Source organism: Paroedura picta, chromosome 6, assembly GCF_049243985.1.
Source record: "Paroedura picta isolate Pp20150507F chromosome 6, Ppicta_v3.0, whole genome shotgun sequence".
NCBI lineage: Eukaryota > Metazoa > Chordata > Lepidosauria > Squamata > Gekkonidae > Paroedura > Paroedura picta.
Genome location: NC_135374.1, coordinates 31,029,801 through 31,053,227, shown reverse-complemented (window position 1 = coordinate 31,053,227; position 23,427 = coordinate 31,029,801). Strand labels below are relative to the sequence as shown.

The 23,427-nt window shown below is 42.1% G+C and overlaps 1 protein-coding gene across 17 annotated transcripts in view; it reads right to left on the bottom strand.

Annotated features, from left to right (window-relative positions):
• ZBTB20 (zinc finger and BTB domain containing 20) overlaps positions 1-21,925 on the bottom strand; it is a 643,318-nt gene extending 621,393 nt beyond the window's left edge. For 15 of the 17 annotated variants that reach the window (XM_077341936.1, XM_077341952.1, XM_077341945.1 and 12 more), the window contains exons 1-2: positions 20,303-21,563; positions 19,391-19,464 (exon numbers count right to left, since the gene is read on the bottom strand). The gene's annotated coding sequence lies outside the window, so the exon portion shown is untranslated. Of the gene's footprint in view, positions 1-19,390; positions 19,465-20,302; positions 21,564-21,728 lie in introns of those variants that run through there. The other 2 variants (XM_077341935.1, XM_077341943.1) reach the window with 1 other exon arrangement.
• Positions 21,926-23,427: the final 1,502 nt, after the last annotated feature.

The following is a 23,427-nucleotide window of genomic DNA, read 5'->3' as shown; positions in this document are numbered from 1 at the left end:
TTTGATTATTTTAATTCAATCTTTCTCATAATCTCAGCATACAAGTTAAACAGGAAGGGGGAAAGAATACAACCCTGGCACACTCTTTTCTCTATTTTGTACCAGTCAGTCTCACCAAATAGTGTATATACAATGACTTCTTGGTTTGCATAGAGTGACTGCATCAGTTTGATAAAATGCACTAGTAACCCCCAAATTATGCAGGGCTTCCCACGTAGACATCCTTTTGATAATCTCACGACTTTTCCCTTTTTGTAATATTCTTTTAACTGCTTGCATTTGATTCCAGTAAGCTTCACTGTCTACTCTTGCTGTCCTTTGAAAATCCACAATTTTTTTGCTTCCTCCTTTGTCAGGGTTCGAGGGGTCCGCTCCTCTTCTTTGCTTCGCCACGGTGTTGGCAGACGGGAAGGAAGGTCGGAATAGCACTTGAGGCAGATAGTCGACGTCTCAGAATGGAGTCCACCGGGAAACCCAGGCTGAAACTCCCGGGTTCGTGATAGTTTCTTGCACTATCCCGAACCCCACCTCCTCACTGACGCCGACCTCTCCCATTAAGTAGCTTTCCTCCCTCGCATCCCCCGCCCACCGAACCCTTAAAGGAGAAGCTCCGGCGTCTTGCATCCGTCGTTTCAATCTTGGGCGGCTCCTTGCCCGGCCAAGACCGCTCCTCACTCCTCCCCGGTCCTCCAAGCGCAAACACTGCTCCTCGTTGAGGACTCCCCCCGCCGAGGACTCCCCCAGACCCGACTCTGCAGGGTTGGATAAAGGTTCAGGTGATACGCCTCTCGTTGGTGAGTCCCCGGGTAGGAGCGGCGAAGTCGGAGAAATCCCGACACTCCTTTTGACTGCAACTTTTGCTGCTTTTTACATTCATATTCATATACAGTAGTTTCATCTGAGAGCCATTTTGATCTTTTTCCTGGATTCTTGTGCGGTGTTTAACTGCTGTTTCAACAAGTTGATTGAATTTCCTGCCACAGTTCATCAGGCATCTTCTCTGTTGAGTTCAATACTTGCAATTGACTTTTTACCTCCACTGCATATGCGAGCAGAATTTTATTTACTATATTACATGGCTGCTTTGAACACTGGGAAGGTAAAGGTAAGGTATCCCCTGTGCAAGCACCGGGTCATGTCTGACCCTTGGGGTGATGCTCTCTAGCGTTTTCATGGCAGACTCAATATGGGGTGGTTTGCCAGTGCCTTCCCCAGTCATTACCGTTTACCCCCCAGCAAGCTGAGTACTCATTTTACTGACCTCGGAATGATGGAAGGCTGATTCGACCTTGAGCCGACTGCTAGGATTGAATTCCCAGCCTCATGGGCAGAGCTTTCAGACTGCATGTCTGCTGCCTTACCGCTCTGCTGGGAAAAGGCATTCCTAAATATGCCACCAAACCCCCAGAACTTTCTTTCCAAGTTCACTTTATTCCTCCTCCATCCTCCTGCTTCATAACCCACCCACTAGAGCCATGACCCACTTTCTTTAACATAGTGTTGAATGTACCCAGGTTCCTTACTGGTCCCAATACTTGCTTAATCCAAATACTTGCTTTGAAGTGACAGCTCAGGTAAAGATTATTATACATTCTTCTGATGTTTATATTATACTACATTCTTCTTCTATTGAACAAACAAGTAACCAATTTGATGTTGATTGTCTGACTAGGTTCAGGGAGACAGCATTCAAATCCCCATTCTATCAATGGGTACATATGAACCAGAGTCTATATTTTAGCTAACCTGCCTCAAAGGATTGTTACAATGATAAAATAGAAGAGAAGCCCTTTGATGAATGGCAGGATAAATAAAATTGACCAAACACAGAACAGACCATTGTAAACAACTTCCACATTGATTTCCATTGCTGAGAACTGTTGTTTAGTATAGTTTTCTGCTGTATTATTCTGTACCACATAAACAGCTGTAGGTCTGCATATAATATCTGTCCACAGAACACACGTGTTCCACCTATATGTATTTCATATGCACGGATTTTAATGCCTGTAGTCCTATTTTAGTATTGTCATGAAATAGACGAGGATTAAATTACAAGCAATTAAATATTTTCAGATTTGTTCTTTCTCAAGTGTTTATAAAAACAAAAAGCATGTTTACCTTTAAGACTGTACTCAGACATATGTACATATACACTTCTGTTGTGTGGCTTTCTTTTCATTTTTACTAAGACTAGCAAAATTTCCTCAAAATTCAGGGGAAACTTGCTTGTTAAAAGAATACAAATACTTCAGATGCTGCAGGGAATAATGCTTGTCTTATTCCAAACAACTGGAAAAAAATGAAAACTTCCTTCACATTACTGATTTATTGCTGAAATTTATATCCTGCTTTGAAAATCACTCCCAATGCAGTTTGCAAAAATATTCTCAATTTGTTTAATTAAGCAACGCTTAGAAGTATTAAAGTCTTTGGTCACCATCAGACATAGGAATCACGTGAGCCAGAATTATCAATAACTACTAGTAAAGATAGATAAGAACAAAGCATCAGTATCGATCACGCCTTCATATTTTGCATTTGCCGGAAATGGCATCAATCTGGCAAGAGAAAAATAATGAAAGAATGCTATTAGGACAGAAATAAGTTACCCCAAACAAAGGCAACAATCTTAAATCTACTCACCAAGGTTTCCTAAATTTGCAGTAAGAGTATCTTACAGATGAACCCATTTCAACTGAATATTCGAAAAGTCTAACATAAAAGCCTTGATAGGTGAAAATGTGTGGCAACGGTGTTATTCATACTGCTAAAGTTCTGCATAATATACACATAATTGTTTGTAAAATATTTTAAAGGAAGCTGTTATAGCATCTTTGAGATAGGTTGTTTCTGAAACTCAATCCCCATCACTGCCCTTGAATAACTCCACTAGAGAAAGTTTTTTTTAACTCCAAAAAAAGAAGATTTGGCTTCTAGTTTATTCTGCATAATTCTTCAAAGCAGGGCTCTTTGGAGAGTTGCAGACAGAATTTTCAGGTTGGCCTTAATTTCTGTTTGCCTCCTAGAAACAAACACAACACAGTTAAAAAATAAAGCAGAGAAATCATTACAATTTCAAGGGCAGATTGGCATTTAGTATTTAATGTCTTTTTAGAACACTTGGTGTTTTTTTTTAAGCATCAGTTTCTAAATGGTCTAAGAGTCCACAACTCCTTTTCAGTGTAACATCAAGAAAACAAGCATTTTATTGACCAACTCTTGCTATTAATGATAAGTTAATATTATTTACTAGAGGAAAATCCCAATGTACCCAGGAAAGCACCAGGCACTAGGAGGCAAACCTGGATTGTGGCCTTCATACGTGCTGACCACATAGGAAAAGCATAAATCATGGTTTTGACATCCTCCTCCCCCTGCTTCCCACTTGATTCAGTGTGGAGGTGTAGTCGTTAGAGTGGCAAACTCTAATCTCAAGAGCCGGATTTGACACCGCCTCCATGTGCAGCCAAGCTAGGTTGCCAACATCCAGGGGAGCCGAGAAAACAAATCAATAATTGGCTGTACAATAAAATCTATTTGAATAAACATTTTATCGCACAGCTAATTATCAATTTGTTTCTCAGCCTCTACTTTGTGGATCGACAGGTTTTTGTTTTTGAACCTCATGGAGAGGTCTGGAGATCTGGAGCCTCCTTTACACACACACACTGCTCTCTGGATGCAGAGAGGGCAGGGAAAAGCACTCCGCCAGCAGTTGCTACTCTGTGGCCTGATGTAGGTCTTGCCGAGGAAATTTCACGCACACAAAAATGCATGTCATCTCAAAGTGTTCATCTGCAGATTATAAAAATCAGCTCTGCAAGGAAAAAGTGCTAATGCGGAGGGGAGACTGTGAAGCATCACGCCATCTTGAGGCCCCAGCTCAAACCTCCAGAAATATTCTCACCCCCCAGGGGCTTGCTAACCTCCAGGTGGGGCCTGGAGATCTCAGGGAATTAGAGTTCATGTGCAGACTATGCAGATCAGCTTCCCTGGCATAAAGGGCAGCTGGGGAAGGGGAACTCTGTGGCCTTTTACCCCAGTAAGTTTCAGGGATGACACTCTCCAGGTGGTACCTGGGGATCCCCTGGAACCATAGCTTTTCTCCAGACCACAGAATTGAGTCCCCCTGGAGAACATGGCTGCTTTGGAGAGGGGACTACAGGTGAGATGTGGAGATCTCCCAGAATTACAACAGCTCTTACCTGCAAAAGACAGTCATTTTGGAGAAGGCCTGCATGGCATATAATTGCAGGTGCCAGCATCCAGAAGGGGCCTGAGGATCCTCAGGTAACAAAACTGGCTGCTCTGAAGAGGGAACTCAAGAGGAGCAGGCTCCAGTAAGGTCCCTGGCCCAACAAAAATTGTATCCACTTCCAGCCCCAGAGCCTCCAGGTATTTTCCAGCCCAGAGTTGGCAACTCTACCTCAAAAAAAGTTTCTGTCCATGGAGGAGGGAATGGTGGAGGGAGAGAGAGACTATGGTAGCATGGAAGCCTGTGGATGGCAGGAAATGAGGAAGGAAAAGAGAAAGAACACTGGAAAAAGGAATGGAGATAAAAAGACGGGAAGGGAAGGAGAACAAGGGAGAGAGGGGAGAGGCTTCTCCTGGGAACCCTGCATCCTATAGGACTGGCAGAGGGCCAATCCAGAGAGTGCACTGCCATGGTCCTGACTCAGCATGTGTGCACAGGAGCCCATCCCTAATTCAGCATGTGGGCCACCCCAGTCTCGATTCAGCATATGCCCAGCCCTGATCCAGGGAGCAACATGCAAAGGTTGTCCTGGCTGTCCTGCACTCCACAGGGCCAGCAAGGGGCAATTTTTAGGCCAGTGTCATGGCCCTGATCCCTGGCACACTCCAGGAAGGGTTCCTGGTCCTCCCAGATCCAGACTGGTGCCGCCAAGTCTGGCAGAGGCCTCAGTGGACCCAGTGGGGTGGAGGAACCCGCCTTTGTGGGGACTTCCTGGCCTCCCCTGGCCCTGCATACACACCAGACTCAGTGGGCAAAGCAAGGTGGGGATAATTGCTAATAACAATAAATATAATCAATCAATTCATTAACTTGTCAAAGTTTCTTCCTTCAATGTATTTATTTGATTTCTATACCACCCTTCCATATGGCTCAGGGTGGTTTACATACAACATGGGAGGATACATGGAACGAACCAATACACAACATAAACCAATACAACAACAACAACAATCTAAATAACATAATTCCAGTGATCTCACACAACAATACAACAGGAACAGGAACTTAGCTAAGGCCCTTAGAGAGGACAGACTGGTTCAGGGGGACCTGTGATGTATAGGAGAGTGAAATAATATATTTTTTTTCTTAATTATTGTTCTGTAAAGAGAAGTCTAGTGTACCAGATTGTTTTGTAAAAGAAGAAAACTTACTCCTGTTCTTGATTGTATTTTGGAATGTTACCAAGGCATATGTTCTATTCTCAAGGCCAGAGACAATAGTTTATATCATGCCATTGTTTATGTTACCAGAGGATTGAGAAAGAATGGGAAATTGCCTTTTGTAACCTTTTCCCAGTGACTTAGCATAATGGCAATGGGGTGGTCCTGTGGGATGTGCAAGGAGGTGGAGACCCCAGGTTATTGGTTTGACCTGAAAAGCATAATCTTTCCGTGCCTTCAATTAAATATTATAAAATCTTATGTAATCCTTTGTTCAACACACAGGTTTTTCTGGAACAAACCCACTGTGTCATTTTGTTCATCTGCAGTTGAATAAAATTATAAAAGGTTTTCCAGTCTAGTGGTCACTCTGTTTGGGTACTGCACACTAGGCAAACGATTCCAACATGCCCAGACGAGGCCCTGGGCTATCGCCTGTGGTCGGTCTCGGGCAAAAGCCTGGTGAAGGAGCTCCCTTTTGCAGGCCCTGCAGAATTTTGGGAGTTCAGACAGGGCCCTGATCTCTTTAGGGATCGCTTTCCACCAGGTGGGGGCCAGGACAGAAAAAGCTCTAACCCTCGTTGAGGACTGATGTGCTTCTTTGGGGACAGGGATCACTAGCCAGTCAATATATAAATATTGAATTGATCAGCAAAATTAGCTTGAAGAACTGAAAACTTTCAGTCCATATGTTCTTCAGTTCAGTTCAATATCAAAGTAAATCAAGGACCATTGTATGTTACAATCAAATATGACAATATTGATTGGCAAAGAACTTACAGAGTGTGTCTTAATTACTGCCTCTATGTCAGCTTTTTTCAACTTTTTTACCATTGAGAAATCCCTGAAATAATCCTCAGGCATCGAGAGTGTTGAGAAGTGGGATCTCCGGGTCCCAACTGGAGGCCAACATCCCTTCCATTGTTCAGGAATGCCAGCCTCTAGGTGGGATCTGGAGTACTCCCACAATGAAAGCTCCTCTCCAGAATGCAGAAATCAGTTCCCCTGGAGGAAAGAGCTGCTTGGGACAGGGGGCTGCATAGCACTCCCCTTTACAGACACTCACACAGAGAGGACACAAAAAACAAAAGCATTCCTCCCTTCTCCAGTTGCAAACCTTATAAGGCACACAATCAACTATCCATGTAGGAAATACCTGAGTATCTCCCTCCTTGGATAGGTCAGAGAAACTACTAGCCAGAAGGTCTATATTTAAAGGAAAAGAATCCCAAAACACTCAATGAGCAAGTAAAAAAAGACGCCATCTTGCAACAGCTTCTTCTGTCTATGCTCTAGCTACATCTCTTTAAGGCAACAGTAATTTGCTCAGCTTGGTGTAGTGGTTAAGAGCAGCGGCTTCTAATGTGGTGAGCTGGATCTGATTTCCTGCTCTCCCACATGCTGGGTGACCTTGGGCTAATCACAGCAGTTTCTCTCAGAGCTCTCTCAGTCTCACCTACTCCACAGGGTGTCTTGTTGTGGGGACAGGAAGAGAAGGCTAATATAAGCCACTCTGAGACTCCTTTGGACAATAAAAGGCCAGGTATAAAAACCAACTTTTCTTCTACTGGGACGGTGTTACTGGGAAACAGTCCCCATGGCCTCGTGGTGCTTCTGTGCCCTATCTACAGTTTCCCCATCTTCCATGCCATTGGTCTCAAATCTGCTTTGTTGTGATGGTCTTGGAAAGACTGCAGTAAGACCAAGGCAGTATCCATATGGAAAGAAAAAGTCTATATCTTCCCAGTCCCAAAGACATCTGCATTATTTTCCCTGCTACAATAGCCTGTGATGGCTACCCCAAAGCATTCCTCCCTTCTCAGATTGCAGACCTCACATGACTTACTGATGAGTAAACATTCCCAGGCAGAGGCTTTTCCTGGTTGCCCTGGATCCCAGTAGGCTGGCAGGGAGCTGTTTCTGGGCCTTCAACAGTCCCCCCTCCAGAAGGTACACAGAAACTGTGCCAGGAGGCCGTTTGTTCAGCCCCCCCCCCCCCATGTCCTCTGAGTTGAAAGAGAAAAGGAGACCAGGGCAGCTTACTGGCAGCAGAACATGCTCTGAGGCTGCCTCCTCTTCCACCTAACAAACTTCTGAAGCTGGCAGGAAGTTAGAGTTGGAGAGCTAACCACTTGTAAGCCTTTCCTGGCTATGAGCTTCTTCTTGATTGGGGCTAAACAAGCAGGGAGGGCCATTCCTGGCTGACAACCATGAGTTACTCATGAGTAAACTTTACCTGGGTAAAGGCTTTTGCTGGCCACTCTGGGCCCAAGAGGGCCAACAAAGTACCATTTTTGGGCCTCCTGCAGCCCCCTCTTCAGAAAGCACAGAGAGGCAGCCTCAGGAGGCAGGTCACAAATAATGGGAGACTTTGGATAGATATTGTTTGGTAGGAAGACTGGCATGGAATTTATTGGCATATGTGCAATTTTTTCCTCAGGCACAGCAAACATAATCCTATGAAAAGCCAGGAACTGGTATTTACATTTCAGCTAGTACAATACAAAATATATTACCTCAACATACTAATTTGTAGCACCTTATCTTATCTTCTACCACAATAAACTTCTACTCATGTCCAAAAAATATTTTAAAATTGCCTAGCACTACGTAACTCTACTTCTATAGCATGTGAAGCAGCATTTAGGCAATAAAGCCTACTTAGCGTACTTCTAACGCAAGGCTGGTGAGCTAGCTGGATAACTTATTTAAAACTTTTTCTCAAGGACTCAAAGTGGGTTTGAAAGTAAAACACTCTCCTGAAGCCCTGAACATCACTTCCAGTGACATTAACTTGAGCTACATGTCCCATCGGAGAGCAAGTGTCAGCAAAGTAAATGCATTAGTTAAAGCTTAATAGTAGTTTAGTGTTCAATATCTTGAAATATTAAATATGTTTTTTTCCCAAAGTAAACTGCAGTTCAGTTTTAATGAAGACATTAACCTGCATGATTTGTAAGCTCTTATGGAAAACCCGTCTAAAATACTGTCACAAGAGGTGAGCACAAGTAGCAGCACCCCCCCCCCCAATTTTAAACAGAGGCAGCCTGAAAGTTCCAGTTTTTGTTCTCTTTTAAATTTTGCTGGCTCTTTGATTAATGTGACTTGAGCCCTTTAAAAACAGTGCAGGAAAATAAGTACATTATTTTTAATCATAGCTATTCAGATTTTTAAAAATTTTGTACCAAAAAGCTGGCCAGGAAAATAAACCACTAGGAAATCAAAGATTTAACTCATAATTTAGTTTGGAATAGATTTCAAAATCAAACAAGTAGTTTAGTTGGCTTCCAGCAACACACCATCCACATCCTAGTTTGGGTACCAATATTAAGTTTGGTCCAATTTGTATCTAACAGAGGTTGTGTGGGGCTTGTTAATTATGCACATTTCCACTTACCGCACAGGACATACATAAAATAGCCTGCCTGTTTCCTACAAGAGCTGCTCCCCTACAGTTACTGGTTGAGCTACTTTGTTCCATCACAAAATATTCACAAAGCAGGACTGCACCTTATCTTTGCCCATAAAATATGGGTTAGGGAGAAAGGAGTTTCAACTGGAGCCAGGGGAGCAAGGAAAGCAGTGAAGAGGTTTCAGAAAATTCTGCTTGTTTTTTGTTTTGGGGGAGGGGGTTGGCTTGCTGTTTACATGTTCTCAGAGAGTTAATCTACCCTGCATCTACAAAAGCTTTTTTCACAAAAGCTGCCTCCTTTTAAGATTATCCTAAAATAAGGGATTATTTAGACAGTGCAGTGATCACATCATTGCAAGATAACAGCCAGACTTTGTTGCAAGGTAACAACTTTGACTGAAACCTCTAAACTATTTTTGCAGTCCCCACTCTTTACTAATTTCCAAAAGGGTAGATGTGAGGTCCATGGGTTCACAGACCAGGACACAGGGAGATCATTTCAGCTCTTCATCATGATCCCAGCATGATGGTACAAAGAGGCAAAAACTGAACTGAAGAAACCCACAAGCAACCCCAGTTTATATACAAAAGCCCAACAACAGATCTTTCCGCCAGTGCACACTATTGGCCAGCTTCGCTTTAAATTGGTTATGACAAATGTTGTTGTGTGGAACTCGATGCTTTTAATATTTTATGGAGTTTTATGGAGCATGTTGTTTTATTGTAAGCCGCTTTGAGACAACCTAGTCAAGAGAGGTGGGATATAAATCAAATTATAAATAAATAAATTGACTGAATCCAGCAGACAGGATATACCTGCGCATTAGTCAGTTACAGTGCAGGCTTACAATTCTGCCTCAGATCTCAGGCTTGGTCCTCAACAGAACTACAGACACGACAGTACAGCTCCCCCCCCCCCCCCGTCATCAGCCTCATCGCATAATGGCTAGGGAGGAAGAATCACTAACAGTGGCAACAAATACCCTACTATGACAGGAAGAAGAAAATACTTGTGAGACACATCAAACCTAAAAGACAACAGGACTTCATAACAGCAGCAGGAATTAAAGTAGGGAGGTGTGCAGGGGAGAAAACTGGGTCTGCAGGAAAATTTCAAAAAAGGCACAAGGATAGCACAAAGACATGCTATGAGTGGGAAAGTGGCAAGAATTCAGAAAGCAAAGGGGAAATGACAAATTGAATTTCGCTAGCCAAATTTTTGGTTGCAGATCCTTAGCAATCTGACTTAAACTATGTTAGATGGCTCTTAGGCCAATCAATGTGATATCAATCAATGTGATAATTCTAAATCACAGTTAGCAGAAAAAACTTAGTAGGAAAACCCCTTACCTACATAAAATTACTATCTCCTTCCTAAACTGCACCCGTCAGCAAGAGCTTCCATATCCAGAAGCAGTTGCCCTTCAAACTACCAGTGCTAGGAGGTAACATTAGGAGAAGAGCTTGGCCTCTGTTGCCTATTTGTTTATCCAAGGCAACTGGTTGGCCAGTGTGTGAAACAAGGTTCTAGGCTGGATGGGCCACTGGTCTTAAGCAGCAGGGCTCTTTTGATATTCTTATATGCCTATTGTTGGGCCATTCTCACTTCCATTTTGTTTCTAAATACGTGAAAGGCAAACATGCCTTTGAAACTGTTCAAAATGGTTTTCTTTACAATTTAATACCCACAACCAACTCTGCAACTAGAGAAATATTCTAGGTGAACTTTCTTACTGCCTGTACATCACACAAGGATCCTGCAACTAGTCACAGACGAGATCACAGCAGTGTATATGCAGTAGCAGTTGAACTAATTGGGGCCCAAATTGTCCCAGGGTCACAGCAAGTAGTGACTCTGCCCATTACTGTAAGCCAGGCAAGTTGTTATGCAGCTGATGAGGGAGCACTGTACAAGGAGAAATTGTATCTTAGCCTTACTGCATACCGTACTAGATGTCACAATACTAATGACTAAACCTCATTTTTGAGTTGCCTAAATCAGTGATCAGAGCTGTTCTGCCAGGCTTACAGTTGAGGCCGGACATAACATCTGAAACTTTTGGATATCCAACAACTATACTCCAGCTGAAGGGTTTTACATTACCTTTCCCTATATGACAGTATTTAACTTCTTTTTAATAAAGTGTTAATTTAATTTAAAATCCTAGTTTTGTATTTCAATTTTACTTAGGTAATTTTATCTTGTTGTAAACCGCCCTGAGCCAAAAGACAGAGAGGGCAGAAAACAAATGCAAATATAAAGAGTCACTATCTCCTCCACACACACATCCCCCCTTCACATAACTGTGATATCACATGCTCCGTGCATTCCCCTGCTGCAGCCAAATTGGGGGGGGGGGGGGTTAAGTTGGATCCCAAATCTGGAAGAGTTGATGATCACCGATCTAAATTATACATCCAACCTATGAAATGAACAAAGCCACTGCTATCAACATTCAAGAAATGTTGATATCAGTGATATTGACTTACTAGTATTAATATTAATACATCTAAAATGTCAAACAACTGAAACCAAAACACCTATGTGAAAGCTTGGCAACAGACTATTTCTCCTAAAGGAGACACACACTTAACTAAGATAACCTTCATGGCCCACTTAAGAGATGATACATCAATATGCAAAGGTTCATCTTTAAAAGTGTTAAAAATAGTATATATGTGCGAGACAAAGCTTTCTCACTTTGATAGCACTTCAAACTTGAACAGGCCTATTTTTTAGTATTAACTGTTTGCTATCCAGTTCTACCCTAAGGGCCTCAATTGAGAATGGTCAGTTCTTCCAGATACACTTGGAGAAAAAGGTAGAGTTTAGGAGCAAAACCACAGCTGCAACCAGATTTAACTCTCTTAATCTGGCTCCCTCACACTGGGCAGTTGGTGCTATATTGTCTCTGTGATCGTGGGATGAATTTAACTGTTTAAAACGAGCCGTAAGGGAGTGGCGGGCAATAAATCGAAAGATAATAATAATAATAATAAAAGTATCGTTGCCTACCTTTTAAAAATACACATTATATTTATAACTTGCATTCCATGACCATTATCTGCCACAGGCCAAGAAAAATAAGACTTTTCTTGGCCTGTGGCAGATCTACTCAGGTCTACTAAGCAGGTCTACTCAGAATATTACTGAGATGGTACTTTCTGTCTCCCTAGCAATCTGGAAAACCAAAAGCTCCTATCTGTGGTTAAAAAGATAAGTGCAATCCTAAAAACACTTTCCTGGAAGTAAACTGCACTGAATAGACCACCTAAATAGGATTCTGAGTAGACTATATCTAGTACCAATGGGATAAAATGACTGTTAAACCATGACCACAGTGTTGCCTGTTTGGCATAGGATAATACCTGGACATTTTGGGGATGCAGCCAGAGAATAGTGGGGTTTGGGGAGAGGAGGGACTTCTATGGGGTATAATGGCATAGGCGCCACCTTCCAAAACAGCCATTTTCTCCAGGTGAATTGATCTGTCACCTGTACATCAATTGTAACAGCCAAATATCTCCAGCTACCACCTGATGGTTGACAAGCCTAATTTGTATGCAACCAAATAAAGGCTGATGAAGTGAGTGTTGTTCAGTTATTCTGGTGTTATATATCTGGACCCCCATACTTCCACAAATTAATACATAATCACCTATTTCTTCCTGTTATTTGAAAACACATTTTGTTCAACTGTGACATAAGGTTACCACCTATCACAAAAAGTATCTCACATGTTGATCAAAATTCCACAGAATTAGAACACAATAATGCATTTTAAGTTGTTATTTGACTTGGCCTGAGCATGTATTTTCCCTTTTAAAAAGACCAAGGCAATCATAAACTAGTTACATTGGGGCTCTAGACATTAAAACAAAAGCCCTGTGTTTTCAAGTCTCTTTCAGGTGCCAGAAGAATACACTGTAAAATTATAATTATATTTCAGTTTGCTATAAATTTTATTAAGATGATGAAAAACTATACGGACAAAAAAGACATTAAAATCGCAACTTCCCTCATTCATGCTTTCCAAAGCATCCTATGTGTTAGAAACCTGAGATTTTCACACCTTCAAACTGAATTATTAGATTTAGGATAATGCTAAAATCTTCAGTGATGTTCTCTCTGCATTACAAATGGGCTATTAAATCAGTGAAGTGCCAATCAAGTGCTTTTGTGTGCTGAAAAGGGGTTTAACAAAAGCATTTTTGCAGGCCTCTCCTCCTTGCTCTATAGTCAGTGTCACCTATATATGATAATTGCAACATTTGTTTTGTAGTAAGATCAGCCCAAAATTGAAAAGAACATGATTCTCCCCACCCATTTAAGACGTAATCAGAGCATTCCACATACTTGCAGCACTATTAAAATGTCTAAGGACATCCAACGTGGCTAAGCAACCATTTGTATAAAATTTTTGTTGCAACAGGAATAAATGTGTTTAAGATTCCCATCAGGGGAAAAAAATGACAACTTGGAGCTCTGGTTTCACTTACTTGCTGCACTTTAATCTTACAACTGTATGATTTGGCACTAGTGACACTTTTATGAACTGGCTCAACCCTGTATTTTGTTCTGCTTTCAGTTTACAAATTTTACATACAAAATTTCTGTAATTTAAGTGGCCGCACACATGCCATTCACTCTTACTGCATTCCCATTATTTTACTTAACGAAACTCTTCCCCTTTGGCCATATGCATAAGCAATTGTGTACATTAAAATATATATTTAAGTTAATAAAAAAGCTTGTCTTGTTATATGGATACCAGAGCTGTAACAAAGGGAAGGACTTGCCTCGGGCGCACAAAACTAAGAGGAAAAGAAAAAGTATAATGTGACTAAAATAAACACTGTTGTTATTACTCCTGTTATTTATGTATTTACCGAAATAACTACTATAGAAGTGTAGGGGGTGCAATTTTATATTCTTGCCTAGGGCACAAAATCAGCTAGTTATGGCTGATGGATAATAGCATGTATTGTTCACTATTTCTTCCTTTTTAAGTTCATACACAAAGATCTGAACTTTATCTCCTATTCATTAAATGGTGTAGTGATACTTCATTAAGTAAACTAGAAGAACATAGTAATCATTTCCCCCCTCAAAATAATGCTTAGATGGGTTAATTATGTCAGTGCTCTCTCCACTTAGTAGAGAAGACCACCACAAAGATATCCCATACCCATCTTATATACTAGACGAGCCCAAGCAAATGAGAGAAGAAGGCCTTAAATAGATGACCAACAGCAAGCTTGTCAGGCTTGTAATGTGGCATTATACACAAGTCATCACCTTCTTTCTGTGTCCTCAGAACAGGTTCTCTAATTCTTAATACTTATAAACGATATAAGAAAACTATGTAAGGGAGGTCTGTCCCTCCTCCAGCACTTCCAGCAAGCAGCTTACATCATCGCCCTGGAGGCATATCAAAAATTAGAGAGGGGGGAAGAATGTGACTGACATCAGGGGGGGGGGGGTTCAAGTATTGTTTTACTATTTTTATATGTTTTATATATTGTTAGCCACCGCAAGCAGGAACAGCAGCCTATAACTATGAGAAATAAAACAGAAAATTAATAATAAAATGAAAAGATGTATAGTTCTTTAAATGAATGGGGTATAATGCCATATCGAATAACATGAAGTAATGGCATGTCCATTAAGTAAGAAATGTTGATGCAATTGTGTTTTAATATGCACAATTGCTAATGCATATGGCTAACCTAATTAGGACCTCTGTTCAAAGGGAGCCCATTTTGTCCTGGTCACCATTAGGCTTTTCCAGACAGAAACAACTGAACATATGCTACATGGAACCTTTCATGGTCCTCCTGCCTCTTGCTTTGCCCCACTAGAACTAGTTCAGTCTAAGTTCATTAGAGTGGTGTTACAAGTCCCTGAACACATTTCTGTCTCCTTGGCTCACCTGGAAACAGTGCCAAAGACTGAAGCAAGAATTTGTTTTTCACCCATTTTGATCTGGCTATAGCCTCATTTTTCCAAAAACGGTCTGCTAACACTGATTACTAGCGACAATTTTAAATCTAGATGGTAGCAGCTTACAGAAAGTAAAATTGTGAGCCTTGGATTTTCCATTCAAACTATACTTGAGATAGGCAAAGATCAAGCAGGGAAAATTATTAAACAAAGGATTAATGATATAGAGTTCCAGTCAGATTTATCAAGATCACCCAAGTTTATAGCACCCTCAAGTAGTAGATATACCCAACAGTCAGCAGCATATCTGTCTTTTTTGGAAATCCAGAATCATAGGAGGGCACTTACCCTTGCAAGGTATTCTGCCTTGCCATCCGCCATGTTACAAGGGCGATCTAAAAAGATCCCAGAAGCTGAGGGATTACGCATATGTGAGTCAAGGGCATTGGAGACCCTCATGCATGTTCTCTTTAGGTGCCTGCTCTATGTGGTAGACCATAAGATTATTGCCCTTCTTTTGCTTTGAATTGCTGGAGCATCAGAGGGAGGAAAAATCAAGATGCTCCTTATAGAAAAAAATGCTGATGTCTCTAAACACATAGTCAAATATTTTGTCAAAGCTTACAAGTTATCAGTTTAAAATTAGAAGAGTTTGTTCTTATATGCTGCTTTCCTCTACATGAAGGAATCTCAAAGTGGCTTACAATCGCCTTCCCTTTCATCTCCCCACAACAGACACCCTGTGAGGTGTATATAATATTAATGTTCACTAAGGTCGACTGAGCCTTCCATCCTTCCAAGGTCAGTAAAATGAGTACCCAGCTTGCTGGGGGGGTAAATGGTAATGACTGGGGAAGGCACTGGCAAACCACCCTGTATTGAGTCTGCCATGAAAACGCTAGAGGGCATCACCCCAAGGGTCAGACATGACTCGGTGCTTGCACAGGGGATACCTTTACCTTTACTTTATTATATTAGATTCCTGATCCTGATTTTTAGGAGGACTTACCCATTTGTAATAATTGTGAGAATTGTAAATGTTGTTCTGGCTTTTCAACTGTGTTTGTAACTGGATTGTAGCCATATTATATTATTTACTAGTATCAAAGCCCATTTTAAAAATGGGCAGCAGGTAGGAGGGTGTGAGAGGGTGGCCACGGTGGTGACGAGACTTTGCGGCCCACAGGGAGGCTGCAAACTCTCCCCCCCCCCGGCTCTCTCCCAGCAGAAGCGTACCTGCGGGCCACAAAGCCCTGTCACTGCCTCTCTCCTCATGGGTGACAATGGAGGCCGCAACCAGAAGGCTTCTAGCAGGCAAGGAGGGAGGGAGGGAGCTGGAGGGGGAGGGCCAATCAGGGTGGACCTGGACGGACAGGGCCCCGGATAGTCTTCTCCCAGGAGGCTGTTTCCCAAATATATAAGGGAGCGAAATAGTGTTAAGAATAAATAAATAAACAAACAAACAAAACATAATTAGGAAACATATCCACAAAGAATATTAAGACCAAACTTTGCATGTAGTCTTACAGATTCTGGAAATCCAAGCGAAAAAAATGGTAGAGAGCAAAAGCATCACTGATATTTCACCTAGAGCCAGAACTTAGAAGAGCTAAACTGAATGGTTGATACCGAGATTAGATAAATTCAGAAGAAGCCTTTACACTAATAGAATAAGATCAGCACTCGTACTTAACAATATGGGGAGGGTTGCCAAATCCAGGTCTGGAAATTCCTGTGAATTTGGGAGTGCAGCTTGGGTGTTCAGAGGGAATTTGATTTCATAGAGTCTACCCTATATAGAAGCCATTTTGTCTAGGGAAACTGATTCTCTATGGTATGAAAATTAGTTGTAATTGCAGAAGAATGCAAAGCGCCACCTGGAAGCTGGCAAACATATTTGCTTATTTACAAGCTTGGGATGGGATATAATAAAACCATACATCTCGTAACTTTGCTATTCATTGCTGAATTTTGTAACTTTTTCCATTTTTTGAATAAAAATCTAAAACAAGTTCTATTTGTTTATAGGAAAAGTACATCATCATTTAAAAATAAATGAATAAAAAGCAGAAATACCAATAACAACATATTTAAAGGAATACATCTCCTCAAAATCCTTCTAGATTGTAAGAAATCATATATTTGAAGAATACATCAGAAAAAATTATCTGGGACAATCCTCATTAAGACTATTCGCCCAGTAACAAAAACGACATTACCATTTTTTGCCACTTGGGACTACTTTTATATATATCAGACACCATCAGCCTCCCCATGTTTCAGCTTTCTCATCAGGGAGTAGTGTATTTTTTAACACAAAGTTTTTTCATCTTAAGATATTATTGTTCAGAAAGCCAAATGAGATATGAAGACATAAATCACAGCTGAAATGCAGTATGTTCCCTTAACTTGAAGATCTGATACGTCTATAAAGCTGTTCAGACAACCCAGTAAAATGTAATTATTTACTGTAAAACTTTTAAAAAATTAAACCGTGATTGCAGTTGCAGGGGTGGGGGGTGAGGAGCTTCTTTCCCCTTAGCTGTTTCTTTGATCTAAAAATTAGCTCCTGAGGCCTCTTAATTCTGCTCCATTTTTCCAGCTCACAGTTTCTGCTCACATAATGTTTACATTGCTTCAATGTATTTATTTATCTCCTCAGACTCAAGACAGTCAAGGGGACAGCAAAAGTTGGAAGGATACAACATGGTAAGCATCCAGAAAAAAGTTAAAACTAATACACATTTAAAATACAGTTAAAAACCAATACACATAGTTTAAACTCAGCTAAAACAGTTTACCCTCCACCAAAGGCCCTCTGGAATGTAACAGCCTACCATACAGAAGAAGAGTAGGTTTTTATATCCCAATTTTCTCTACCTTAAAGTCTTAAAGCAGCTCACAATCTCCTCCCCTTCAGCTCCCCACAACAGTCACTTTGTGAAATAGATGGAGCTAAGAGAATTCTGAGAAAACTGTGAGTGGCCTGAGGTCAGCCAGCAGGGCTTCATGAAGGAGTGGGGGATACAAACTGGTTCTCCAGACTGGAGTCTGCTGCTCTTGACCACTGCACACTATACTTTCCTAAATCTTAAAAATGAAAGCACTGACTGCTCCCAGTCTGGTAGGACATTCTAGAGGAAAAGATATGAATAGTTGCCAAGCAGGTCATCCTGGGTGAGGATATCACTTAGAACAATTGTCTGAAGAGTGCAGCATAATATAACAAATTGGAATAAATCAGGAAATGTGGCTCAAGAGGACAAGGAGCTGAGGCTGCGAAGGGCTTTTGATAACCAACATATGAATTGGGACTGGAAGTAGGCAGGAGACCAATGCAAATGACAGAGTAGTTCTTGGCTGCCGCATTTGTACCCACTGATGCTTCTGAGATGCCTCTAATGGAAGCAACTTACAGACTACATTAGTCAAATACGGAAGTTAAGGTAATATGTGTGACTACTGCACTAGAGCCTAAATCACAGGCCAGCTTTCAACCTACATGTAACGGAAAGAAGGCACTCTTGGCAACAACTTACTTATCCATCAACAAACTGCATCCAAGAGCACTCTCAAGTTCCCCCCAAAGCACTGTAATGTAGGGGAGGGACAGCATATAAATGTAAAAATAAATACATAAAATTGATCTACCAGAGTAACCCTGACCTAATTCAGCTGGTACATCAACACCAGCTAAGCACTCATTCTTCCCAACAAGCATCAAGATTAAGCTTCAGTTTGTTACCATCAGCCACTTGATCACAGCCTCAAAACACTCCCCCCCCCCCCCCGCCAACTTTCAATGTTGTACAAAACAGAAAGGCTTAATTTTACCAATTTACTTCATCTAAACATGACAGTCTGGAAATTAAAAACATGGCATGTATCCTCAGAGTTCCTCAGTTCTCTGTGTGCAGACAGTGGAAAAGACTGTGAATCTTTCTGAAACTCCCTACAACAGAAACAGCTGGAAGACAACAGACATGTAATCAGCAGAGTATCCCATACATTAATTTTAAAAAACCTTGATCCTTAACTACTTACTTCTCCAACTATCATCATATTTTATATCACACATAGGCCAAAGAGATCAGGACAATCCTTGCAAAAGAAGGAACTGTATCTGGGCTGAAATTAAAGCCTTTTAAGGAAAACTGCGAATACATTAGTATGCACTATTTATAATAAATGATGAAATACACAGGGAGAACGAGGACGGCAATTGTGTGATGTCAGTGATGTGTTTCTATGCACTAAACTTTGCAATTTTTTCATCTTTTTCCGTGAAGCAATTTTATAATGAAATTTTATTTAAGAACACTGTCAATTTCTCTTTTAAATAAACCTATCAAAATACTATGTCTGTATATAACTGTTTAGGTAAGATCTGCCTTTAAGGAAAGTATAATTTTGAGTTTCTTGAAGTAACATATCAAGGAAAAATGTAGAACAAAATATATCATTGCTACATAAAAACTCCAATATATGTACATTAGCCACCAGGAGGTCTCTTCCAACTTAATGATTCTTAGTGGGCATATACCTTAAGTTACTTCAGCTGCAATCATAAAATCAAATTTATTTGAATTAGTCCCATTAAATAATATGAGACTTACTTCTGAGTAGACTGTTTAAGAGTTCTCCTTACATTGGGACTACAAGAAACGTCCTGTTCCACTTTTCCAAGTATCTGTAATAATTAAAGTGTCAATTTAGTGACCATTAAAACACTTAACTTTAGTTAATGTTGCATAAATGGGTGCAGGTACCCACATTTTAATCACACACATTGTACAATGAAAATTATGTTACTTATAATAGTAACCAATGTATTAAGTCTTAACCAACATATCAGGGTGAAAAAATAAATATCAGAGGCAGCAAATAAATACATTTTTCTTTCCTAAAACACTGCAAATTGTTCCTAATTTGTTCTCAGAATTACAAGTGCATTGCACATATTTCCAAATGCATTTCTCTTTTACTTTATTATTTCTGAGAAATCTGGGTTTGGTAGTCCGTTCAGAAAGCTTTGTAGCCTGCATAAGGGAATTCACATGCAATTCTATGCAAGTTTACTTATAAACAGTAAACTTATAAACAGCCAACTTTTGCAGGATTTACTCCCAGGCTAAACACCAACTCCCTCCCCATCCCCCCCCCTTTTCCCTTTTCTATATCTGAAACTCAAAAGGAGCACCATCAGAATTAATTTATTAAGCTAGACTCCGTGAACCAAAAGTGGGCTAACTTTGCTCTGTATCTTCCCACTTTGCACACCATATTTCCTTTCTCTAACTCAGTATCACACATCCATACATTTTCCCTTAGCATTAGTGCTTCTTCATTCTCTCTTAGTGCAGTTTTATAAGGAGTAACTGGAAAGACACTGGGAGATAAGCCATAATGAAGCATATTCTCCTCCCCTCTATTTAAAATGAGCAGAAAATTGGGAAACGGCACAGCTTTGTCCAGAGTTAAGGCAGAAAGGGACAATCTGCAAAACAGAATCGATACAAAACGCTCACCTTCACTGCCTCCTGCCAAGCTTTTCAAATAGAAGCTGAATTCTACCGCCTGAACAGTGGGGGCTACAAGAGCTCAGATAGACAGCCTTGGCAGCCAACAGTAACTCAGTCCATACAGGTTTCCTGGCTAGTTTAGCCAGTTAAATGACAGAGGGGGGGGGGATTTCTACACTCCGTCCCTAACCCCCTTTTATGCCCACCAAGGCTGTCAATCCTAAATTGAAGGACGGGAGGGGAGACCCCTAGTTCGGCAGATGAGTGACCTCAAGGCTCTATGGAGGACAGTAGCCTAGGTCTTTCCCTTCTTTGGAACACTGGTATAGATCGGTCAACTTCAAGGCAAAGTGTAAAGAATTCTGCAAGCTTTGTACAAAACAAAAATTTCAAAGCTTAAAAAAAAATCAATTGTGCGCATGCAGACGTGCATTCACTGTGGCTTACTCCCAGGTAAACACGTCGGGTGGCAGTCTTAGGAAGCACTTCTAAACAAGTCTACTTGGAAGTAAGACCCACGTCACGCGGCGGGACTTGCTCTCAGAAATCTGCCCCTTAGGATTGCAACCTTAGCGTCGAAGCCCATTTCGAGAATTGCCGCCCGCCCCTTTCCAGCTGATCCCGTGCCTTAGGAAGCAGCCGGCAGCCAGATGACGGCAGGCTGACGTGATTTATTCACGGCCCCGGACCTGACGGGGTTGCGCGCTCCTGAAAACGGCACCAGGGACGAGAAAAGACGCTTCGTGTAAAGTCCTGTTGCGCGACCTACTCCCGGGATACAGACAAAGCGGCAACTACGGCGAGCGGAAACGGGGGGAGGGCAGTCCCGTAAAGCGCCTTCAGGGACAGCAACTCGGCGACTTGATCCCTTGCGACCCCACCTAGCACTTGAGACCGAAAATAAAACTCAACAGCGATTATTCTTGTGGCGCCGTGTAAACGCCTACACACGCGTCAAGCTGGCCCCAGAGCCAACCCCATTCAGTCCAGGGGGCTTTGCTCTACAGAAGCAGGACTAGACCGGCCGCGAGGTCTCTCCCAGGAGCGCGGTCCGTCTGACGGTACCCGGGAGCCGCGGAGTAAAGATCTCGATCTGTGCGCGCTTTCCTTCTGAGGAAACCCGCGCGACTCCGGCCTCTAAGTGGCACAAACTTTTCGGGCGCACCCGCGCATGTCACACCAGGTGGACAGGTTATGGTTATTGTGGCCCCACAAGAATTCAAATCTTTTGGTCTGCGTCTTTTGCAGCAGTGCGTTAAGAGGGAGCCCCCCCCCCGCTCCCGGCAAAGTGTTTTTTCTTGCCTCTGAGGAAACTTTTACCTTCCCTTCCCCCCCCCAACAGTTTTTTCTCCCCTTTCACCACCCCCTTGAAAAGGCGGGGTTACAGGCGACCCCACCTCCTCACCCCCCACTGACCCCGGAAGCGCGGTACCTCTCTCAACTTCTTTCAGCCGCCCGCGCCAATTCAACTCTTCAATGTACATCAGCCCCCACCCTCCCCGCAGGCGGCTCCTCTCATTGGCTCCTAGTCCCTTCCACCCGCACAGCTCCTGTCGGCCATTGGCTCATAGCCATGCCACTCCCAAGTGAGCTCGCTTCGCCAAACAGAGAACCTTTCCTCCCCCATCCTCTTCTAATTTGCTGTCTTCTCATTGGAGTAGCTCCAGATTTAGTTTAAAAAAAAATCCGCTATGTCCCCGGTGTATTGGTCTTGACGTTGTCAATCAAACCATAAACGATGCTGTCATTGGCGCACGTCCGTAAGATTAAGGCTGACCTTCTTCAAAAATGCGTGTTTTATTTGTCCGGGATCACTGCCAGAAGGGCCCAGGGTTACCCGCGATTGGTTAAAACAGCCCCTTCACGCTAGCGCAGCAAGCTAGGTTGTGATCCCTCCCTCCTTTTCCTACTCCCTCCCTTCTTTTCTACGCATTTCTATTTCTTCCGTTATTTATTTATTTCCTTCATAAACTTAAATGACCTCGGAAGGGAGGGAGAAGTGGGCAGGCCCGCTACAGTCCTCTGACCAATACCAGATAGAGTGGAGGCGGAGTCAAAAGAGGTGTCAGCCAACAGTAATGGAGTGTATATTAAGAAGTTAGCCAATCGAAATCTGTAGCTCCCGGCACCGGCGGGTGGCGGCGACGGGCGTTAATCACTGTCTGGGTTTGGCGAGGAACTGGGTGATACCATTCGCAGCTGAAGACGGGGGGGGGGGGTAGAGCTGAAAACGGAGCGAGGGGGAATAGGACGAGCGCGCAAAAATGTGCGGCCGAGTTATATGTATAGTTTAAAAAAATAGAGCTTGCCAAAGCTGCGGAGAGCAAACCAAGCAAGTAAGAGCAGCAGCTTGACGAAATGGTCCCTCCCCCCTTTCTTGTTTTTAAGGAATCGTTCGAGTATTCACAGAAAGCAGCAGCCTCAATGAATCCATGATGGTTGAGAATTTTCATTTGTGCGTGTATTTTTGATTTTCAGATTTAACAATGACAAGAACCAGTAACACTCGGGGGGGGGGGGGGAAGACGGAGCGGGGGAAAAGTCCGGCTCCGTTGAAAAATTGACATGAGTGGTCAAAGCAGAGGATAGTACAGCTCGTGATTTTCAGGAATACACAGGAAGGAATTTTAGACGATCTGGTGTAAACAAAGCGAGTTTGTATCTGACAATTGGCCAGGAGACCTCGAAATCTTTTAACTACAACGAAGGTGCTTTAGTTTTTCAAAAGGAATTGTAGTGGGGGTGGGGTAAAGTAGGAGCTAGATTATTTCAAACGTATCCTCATGGATTCATATGATTTTTACATGGAAATGAAATAAAACCACCTTTATACTGTGTAGAACATGTCTTGGACTGCAGGCAGCTCCACAAAAATCATGCATCCATGGTGCAAAAACATAGTTGAAATACATGGATCCTTGTGTATCGTTATGATTTTTTGCACTAGATCATCCCAAACTCTCCATAGCAGCATACATCACAAAAATCACATGGCCTTCGTGGCTATGCAACGGGACAAAAACATGGTTCCAAAGCATGGATCCTCAGGGTTTTTGCATGTGTTCAGCCCAAGCTCTCCATAAAATCACTTATTCTGTTGAAGTTGATAGCCACAGCATACACCACAAAAC